This window comes from Myotis davidii, unplaced genomic scaffold (genome assembly GCF_000327345.1).
Source record: "Myotis davidii unplaced genomic scaffold, ASM32734v1 scaffold709, whole genome shotgun sequence".
In the NCBI taxonomy this organism is placed as follows: domain Eukaryota; kingdom Metazoa; phylum Chordata; class Mammalia; order Chiroptera; family Vespertilionidae; genus Myotis; species Myotis davidii.
The window spans coordinates 105,287-113,249 of NW_006300219.1; the positions used below are offsets into that span (position 1 = coordinate 105,287).

A 7,963-nucleotide genomic window follows, 5' to 3' on the forward strand; every position below is an offset into this window, starting at 1 on the left:
GTGGGAGATGCGGGAAGAGACTGCACAAAAATTGTGCACCTATGGATGAGGACAGTGGGTGGGGAGTGAGGGTGGAGGGTGGGGTGGGAACTGGGTGGAGGGGAGTTATCGTGGGAAAAAAGAGTAACTAATGTAATAATCTGAACAATAAAGATTTAATTAAAAAAAAGATGTGATCAAAAGATATATAGAGACAAATGAGAATGATAATACAACATATCAAAACCTCTGGGATGCAGCAAAAGCTGTAATAAGAAGGAAGTTTATATCACTGCAGGCCTATATCAAGAAATGAGAAATTCCAAGTAAACAACCTAAACATCACACCTAAAAAGATGAAAGAAAAATAAAAACAACCCAAAGTTAGCAGAAGAAATAAAATAACAAAAATCAGAACAGAATTAAATAAAATAGAGAACAAAAGGGCTGCAGAAAAATAATTAATAAAACAAGGAGCTGGTTCTTTGAAAAGATTAATAAAATTGACAAACACCTGACTAGACTCACTAAGGAAAAAAAGGGAAAAGACTCATATAAACAAAATCAGAAATAAGAGAGGAGAAATCATCACAGACATCACAAAGGATCATACTAGAATATCATGAAGCCTTTATGCCACCAAATTCAATAATCTAGAAGAAATAGATAAGTTCCTAGAAATATATAACCTTCCTAGACTAAATCATGAAGAAGTGGAAAATCTAAATAGACTGATTAGCAGTGAGGAAATTGAAACAACCATCAAAAACTTCCCAAATAACAAAAGTCCAGGACCAGGTGACTTCACCAGTGAATTCTACCAAATGTTCAAGGAAGAATTAAAGCCTATTCTTTGCAAATTCTTCAAAAAAAATGAAGAAGAGGCAATACTTACTAACACATTCTATGAGGCCAATATAACCTTAATACCAAAGAGAACACAAAAAAAGAAAACTACAGACCAATATCCCTGATGAATACAGACGCAAAAATCCTTACCAAAATACTGGTACTAGCTAATCAAATACAACAGTACATCCAAAAAAATAATTCCATTCCCTTCCAATATACCAACAACAAAACTTCAGAAAAAGAAATGGAGAAAACAATTCCTTTTGCAATCTCAACCAAAAGAATAAAATACCTAGGATTAAACTTAATAAAGAATGTGAAAGACCTATATACTGAAAATTACAAAACATTATTAAAAGAGATTGAAAAAGATACAATGAAATGGAAAAAAAATCCCGTGTTCATGGATTGGAAGAATAGTTAAAATGGCCACTTTAGCCCTAACCAGTTTGGCTCAGTGGATAGAGCGTCGGCCTGCATACACGGGGTCCCAGGTTCGATTCCGGTCAAGGGCATGTATGTTGGCTGTGAGCACATCCCCAGTGGGGTGCATGCAGGAGGCAGCTGATCGATGTTTCTCTCTCATCGATGTTTCTAACTCTCTAACCCTCTCCCTTCCTCTCTGTAAAAAATCAATAAAAAATATATATATTTTTAAATGGCCACTTTACCCAAAGCATTATACAGATTTAATGCAATCCCCATTAAAATCCCAATCTCATTTTTTAAAGAAATAGAATGAGAAAGCACCACAAAAGACCCCAAACAACCAAAGCAATCCTGAAAAAAAAAAGAACAAGGCTGTAGGTATCACGCTACCTGACTTCAAAATATACTACAGAGCTACGATAATCAAAACAGCATGGTATTGGCAGAGAAACAGATACACAGATAAATGGAACAGAATAGAGAGCCCAGCTATAAAACCACACATATATGGAAAGATAATTTTTGACAAAAGAGCCAGAAATGCACATTAGAGTAAAGATAGTCTCTTCAATAAATGATGCTGGGAAAACTGGAAAACCACTTGCAAACGAATGAAACTGGATTACAGTTTGTCCCCATGTACAAAAATTAATTCAAAATGGATCAAAGACTTAGACATAAGACCTGAAACTATAAGTCACATAGAAAAAAATATAAGTACCAAACTTATGGGTGGTAGAGAACATTCTATGAACTTGACCCCAAAGGCAAGGGAGGGAAAGACAAAAATAAATGAATGAGACTATATCAAACGAAGAGCTTCTGCACAGCAAAAGAAATGGACAATAAAACAAACAGGTAGCCAACCAGATGGGAGTTGATATTTGCAAACAGTAGCTCCAACAAAGGTTTAATTTCCAAAATATATAAAGAACTCTTAAAACTCAACATCCAAACAAATAAACAATCCAATCAAAATGTGGGCAGAAGACCTGAAAATACACCTCTCCCAAGAAGACATACAAACAGCCAATAGATATATGAAAAGATGTTCAACCTCACTGGCAATCAGGGAAATGCAAATTAAAACTACAATGAGATACCACCTTACACCAGTTAGAGTGGCCATTATCAACAAGACAAGCAACAACAGGTGTTGAAGAGGTTGTAGAAAAAAAGAGAACCCTCATTCACTGCTGTGGGAATGTAGACTGGTACAACCACTATGGAAAGCAGTCTGGAGATTCCTCAAAAAATTAGAAATAGAGCTACCATATGACTCAACAATCCCATTCCTGGGTATATACCCAAAAAACTTGAAATCATTTACACGCAAAGGTATATGCACCCTTATGTTCATTGCAGCATTATTCAGTGGCCAAGAGTTGGAAACAGCCGAAGTGCCCTACAATAGAGGACTGTGGTATATATACACAATGGAGTACTGCATGACCATAAGAAAGGATGAAAAAGCATCATTTACAACATGGATAAACCTTGAGAACATTATGTGAAGTGAAATAAGTCAAACAGAGAAAGCTAAGAACTATATGATTTAACTCATATGTGAAATATAAAACTGAAACTTATGTACACAAACAACAGTGTGGTGCTTGCCAGAGGGAGGGGGTGGGGGAAGAAAGGGGTCCTAATATGAGGTGACAGGAGAAGCTTTGACTTTGAGTGGTGGGCACATGGTCCTATATACAGATTTAGTAAATTGGTAATTCACACATGTAACCTATATGTTCATGTAGACTAATGTCACCCCAGTAAAATTTAAAATAAAAAATAAAAATAAATTTAAAAAGCAACAACATGGGTGATTGTACTCTTAAAATCAGTCAATTTTATTGTATATAAATTGTATATTAGTAATAAGCCAGTGCTTTAGATACTTATTGTACATATTTTTGTGAACATTGTTTTGAATTTGCTTTGTATTTGAACTATATGTTCTTCAAAACTTACACTTTTTGTTTTAAAATGGAAAAGCTTAATTGAAGAGAAACATGCTATTCTCTTTGTTTCAATTAAATAAGACTGTGGGGGAATCTAGTTATTTCTAACTGCACAAATGAAAAGTCCATGAAACACTGGTAGCTCTGTCCAGTGCTTCCTTTTAAAACAAAATGATCAGAGGGATTGTTGATGTTGTTTTCATCTATAGACTGTCTTATTTGAGTTGGTGTAACTATAATCTTGGATACAAGTGAGAGACAAGAGACAGTCTCAGTTGTTGGCAGAAATCTGTGGATGAAGCCTGTGGCTCATCAGGTAGGATTTGACATAGAGGTCTTCCTAAATACAGAGCCGTATATTAAAAAGAAAAATCACACACACAAAAAAAAAACAAAACCTCTTTCTTGGAAAGTAAAAAATATGTACAAAGAGCAGAAGTCCATAGGAAAAGAGCAGATCCCTTAGGTCAGTCCCCTAAAACTGCATATTTTCAATTTTTTATCAAGGCTGTTGAGACCATGATGATAAAAATTAGAGGAAGTGAAAACTACAGGACATTGAAAAAAGAGATAGAGGAAGATATAAACAAGTGGAAGAATATACTGTGTTCATGGATTGATAGAATTAACATCATTAAAATGCCCATACTACCCAAAGCAATGTATAGATTCAATGCAATCCTTATTAAAATACCAACAGCATATTTCACAGATCTAGAACAAATACTCCAAAAATTTATGTGGAAACAAGAAAGGCCCAGAATAGCTGCAGCAATCTTGAGAAAGAAAAACAAAGTTGGAGGTATCACCATACCAGGTATCAAGTTATGTTATAAAGCCACTGTAATCAAAACAGCCTAGTACTGCCACAAGAAAAAGCATATAGATCAATGGAATAAAACAGAGACCCAAGAAATTGACCTAAGCCATTTTGCTCAATTAATATTTGACAAAGGAAGCAAGAGCATACAATGGAGTCAAGATAGTCTCTTCGAATGGTGCTGGGAAAATTGGACAGGCACATGCAAAAAAAAAAAAATGAAACTAGATCACCAACTTACACCCTACACAAGAATAAACTCAAAGTGGATAAAACACTTAAATGTAAGTTGTGAAATCATAATAATTTTAGAAGAAAGCATACGCATCAAAATCTCAGACATCCCTTGTAGCAATATGCTTGCAGATACATCTACTAGAGCAAGAGAAACTAAGGAGAAAATAAACAAATGGGACTACATGAAAATAAGGAGCCTCTGCACAGCAGAAGAAACCATCAACAAAATGAAAATGGAGCCCACTGTATGAAAGAACATATTTGGCAATGATACATCTGAAAAAGGGTTAATATCAAAAATATCTAAGGAACTCATACAACTTAACAAAAGGAAGGCAAAAAATCCAATTAAAAAAATGGGCAAAGAACCTAAATAGATACTTCTCCAAAGAGGATTATAGATAGCCAAAGAGACATATGAAAAAATGCTCAAAGTCACTGATCATCAGAGTGATGCATATTAAAATGACAATGAGATATCACCTCACACCTGCCACAATGGCTACCATCAACAAATGACAATTGCTGGTGAGGATGTGGAGAAAAGAGAATCTTAGGACACTGCCAGTGTGAATGCAGACTGTGCAGTCATTATGGAAAACAGTATAGAGTTTCCTCAAAAAATTAAATATGGAACTTCCATTTGACCCAGTGATCCCACTTCTAGGAATATGTCCCAAGAAACCCAAAATACCAATCAGAAAGAATTTATGCACCCCTATGTTCAGAGCAGCACAGATTACTATAGCTAAGATCTGGAAACAGCTTAAGTACCCATAAAGAAGGATCTCTTACCCTTTGAGACAGCATGGAGGGACCTGGAGAATATTATGCTACGTGAAATAAGCCAGAGAAAGACAAGTATCAAATGATCTCATTCATATGTGGAATCTAATGAACAAAATAAACTGATTAACAAAATAGATCCAGAGCCCCAGAAGCATGGAACAGATTGTCGAATCTCAGAGGGAACATGGATGTGGGTGGGTGGATGGGAAGAGGTCAGCCAAAGAACTTGTATGCATATATGCATAACCCATGGACACAGACTATAAGGTGGTGAAGGCCTGGGGCAGGAGCCGGGAGCAGGCTAGAAGGGGTCCATGGGGGAAAAAGGTGGGGCATGTATAATACTTTCAACAATAAATATTAAAAACAAAATTAAAGGAAATTGTATGAAAAAATGTAAGAAAATTGAGTCAAAAATGAAATATTTTCTCTGGGCTAGCCTCCATTTCAATCAGTAATACAGATCCCAACTTCCCTAACCCACACCTGCTCCTCATCCAGGCTTCTTCCCCATGGAAAAAACTGGCGTTAGCTCAGGTCTGAGGAAGTCACCTAAACAAGAAAGGAAAGAGAGAAGCCATGGAAGAAAAGGCAGCAGGCTTTTTCCAGGTGACAGTTGATGACTTGAGTAGGCCCTTGTGGTAAAGAAAGACGAAATATAGAACAAAGCAGGCTCAGAACAGAGTATCAGAGGAGAAGTAGAAGTTGAGACTTTAATGGGTCTCAGGAGGATGGACTGTTGAAAACCTATGGACACAGAAGTTACTTTTTAAAAAAATATATTTTTATTAATTTCAGATAGGAAGGGAGAAGGAGAGATAGAAATATCAATGATGACAGAGAATCATTGATCAGCTGCCTCCTGCATGGGCCACACTAGGGATGGAGCCTGCAACTCTGGCATGTGCCCTTGATCAGAATCAAACTTGGGACCTTTCAGTCTACAGGCCAATGCTCTATCCACTGAGCAAAGCTGGCTAGGGCACCAGAGTTACATTTTATCTTGCATAATATTTGTATGAGTGGGCAACAATCTCTGAGATATTTCCTGTGCTTTCCTCAATTCCCACATCTATCTATCTATCTATCTATCTATCTATCTATCTATCTATCTATCTATGTATCATCTATCATCTATCTCTATTAACTACCATGGTTTATACCCTTTCTTCATGACTTCAGCTCTTTCCAGGGTATTAGTTCTTCAGTTTTGCAAATCAATTGATGTATTTTTTCTTCTCAAGTTCAGTCCTCCCTAGTCTGTGGTTGGCCTCATGCTCCTCACACAGCAAGCTAAAAGTCTTAATCTTTATTTTCTATTCCAAATCAGATGGTATGTGGCCCAGTTGCAACAACTCCAACTTTGTCATTCCCTGAACACAATTATAAGCACTTATTGTTAACATACCTCACTTGTCAATTGATCATGTCTATATTTTCAATCTTCTGTACTCTACTTGAAGATAAAGATTACTTCTTATATCTTTATACATAAACAGTGCTATATATATATTTTTTAAATTCTCACCTGAGGATATGTTTTTATAGAGAGGAAGGGAGAGGGAGAGAGAAACATTGATCTGTTGCCTCCTGTACACATCCTGACTGGGGATCAAACCTGCAACCTAGGTATATGCCCTGACCAAGAATCAAACCTGAAACCTTTTGGTGTGTGGGAGGACATTCCAACCAATCGAGCTACCTGGCCAGGGTGAAACAGTGCTATAAATTTTGCACAATATATGTGAAATACAGAATGCTTGTTTTTATTTAACTTTTTTTTGAAGTAACAGAGATTTGGAATTCATTGATAAATCAGTTTGTCTAGAAACAAATGATATCTCTAGGTTCCTCAAGAAAATCTCACTATACTTAAGCTATTTTATATGTTGATCTTCAATATTTCAATAAACTCCCACCTAACTGTATAATAGATACCTCAGGTTCCTTCCTGGTACTTCAAATGTCACAGGCTTTAACAAATAAAATTAGTTTATTAGTTAGAACTAAATGGAATTTTAAAAATAAGTGTGTTCAACTCTATACTATTACAAATGAGAAAGTTGTGGCTCAGAGGATTTCACTGACTTTGCCTGGAGCACTGCAGCCAGTTAATGGCAGAAATGAGGCTTCAACCAAGATCTACTGATGTTGACTGTTATCTGTTTATCATTATAGGATGTCTCCTCTCTTTAATTTTTACAATAACATAAATTAATAGACATTTTAAGAAGAATAGGAGAGACCTAATTGGTGTGGCTCAGTAGTTGAGCATCAACCCATGAACCAGGAGGTCATGGTTCGATTCCTGGTCAGGGCACATGCCAGGGTTGCAGGCTTGATCCCTAGTAGGGGGCATGCAGGAGGCAGCCAATCAATGATTCTCATCATTGATGTTTCTATCTCTCTCTCCCTCTCCCTTCCTCTCTCTGAAATCAATTAAAAAATAAGAAACAAACAAACAAATAAATAAGAAGAGTTGGGGGGTTTTGTTTAAAAAACAAATGACAACTTTGGACAGTGGTTCTAAGGTACGATTTTCTTTAGCATCACCACTTTGTGAAAACACCAATTCCCAAGTCCCCCTTCAATTTACCATATAAAAATATCCAAAGCAGGTCCAGAAATGTGCAATTTAAGATATCTCTACCACTGATTCCAGGTATCTCCTGGAAAGTTAAGAAATAACCTTGATTTTAATGACTCTTGAATATAATCGATATCTTTCACATATTGTGTAATCTTGAGCCATTGCTTAATCTCTCGGGGAATGACCACCTGCTGGATTAGGCCCGCTCCCCGGAGGATTGGGCCTAAGCTGGCAGTCAGACATCCCTCTGGCAGCCTGGGAGCCCTTGGGGGATGTCCACTTGCCAGTAGGGAGCAGGCCTAAGCT

General features: G+C 36.7%; 1 long non-coding RNA gene across 1 annotated transcript in view; it reads right to left on the minus strand.

Annotated features, from left to right (window-relative positions):
- The window catches only part of LOC107185113, a 9,876-nt gene extending 2,579 nt beyond the window's left edge, over positions 1-7,297 (minus strand). Inside the window, exons 1-2 of the long non-coding RNA XR_001516031.1 lie at positions 7,277-7,297; positions 1,945-1,950 (exon numbers count right to left, since the gene is read on the minus strand). This is a non-coding gene — a long non-coding RNA (uncharacterized LOC107185113). The remainder of the gene's footprint in view (positions 1-1,944; positions 1,951-7,276) is intronic.
- Between the last annotated feature and the right edge of the window lie 666 nt (positions 7,298-7,963).